The sequence below is a fragment of the Macrobrachium rosenbergii genome, chromosome 22 (assembly GCF_040412425.1).
Source record: "Macrobrachium rosenbergii isolate ZJJX-2024 chromosome 22, ASM4041242v1, whole genome shotgun sequence".
Lineage (NCBI taxonomy): Eukaryota > Metazoa > Arthropoda > Malacostraca > Decapoda > Palaemonidae > Macrobrachium > Macrobrachium rosenbergii.
The window spans coordinates 45,832,691-45,833,390 of NC_089762.1; the positions used below are offsets into that span (position 1 = coordinate 45,832,691).

The 700-nt window shown below is 47.1% G+C and overlaps 1 protein-coding gene across 1 annotated transcript in view; it reads left to right on the top strand.

Annotated features, from left to right (window-relative positions):
• The first annotated feature begins 313 nt into the window (after window positions 1-313).
• Window positions 314-700, top strand: part of LOC136850833 (uncharacterized) — a 141,048-nt gene continuing 140,661 nt past the window's right edge. The window contains exon 1 of the mRNA XM_067124855.1: window positions 314-700. This exon is cut by the window's right edge and continues 100 nt beyond it. The gene's annotated coding sequence lies outside the window, so the exon portion shown is untranslated.

A 700-nucleotide genomic window follows, 5' to 3' on the forward strand; every position in this document is an offset into this window, starting at 1 on the left:
GAGGACTGTCGACATAAAACAAGGCATTTTACAAAAAGCGAATGCATTACAAGGAAGCATTTGCGAAAGAAACGCAAATTTAGAATAAAACCACATCCACAGTACCAATCCAGCACGAGAAATCACTCCGAAGAGGAGCATACCGAAAGAAAACGAGGGACCACAAAGGATTTAGCTAACAACCGTCCGCGCGCCGCGCGCACGAGCAACCTTCGGATGGCAAGCCAGGATGCGGCGTGTTCCCCACCAAAGTCGTGATGGGCAACAGTCGCTACTATCGAGTCGCCTCGCGCGTACGCCCTACATCCTAGCTAGAGAGAGAGAGAGAGAGAGAGAGTGAGAGATATAGAGAGAGAAAGAGAGAGAGAGGTCCGGGCATCCTCACTCACCAGCCTCTCACTAATAATTCCTCTCCCTGAAAGGAAGAAACCGTTTGACACTCTAAATAAAATGACAAAAAGTTTCTCCATCCACTGGTTTAGCAAAACTCAGATATTTAAGAAACCCGTGGACTTTTTTCAGATCCACTTGACATCCGAAAACTTTCGCTGAGAAGAAAGTTCCCCGAAACTTTTGGGTCGTTTTCTTTCACGGCAAAGTCCCCTCTCTCTCTCTCGGTTCGACTGTTTGTGAGTGCGAGGAAAAACACGTGCTTTTTGTGCAAGTGTTGGTTGATGATTGTACTGAAGGTGACCGTCTG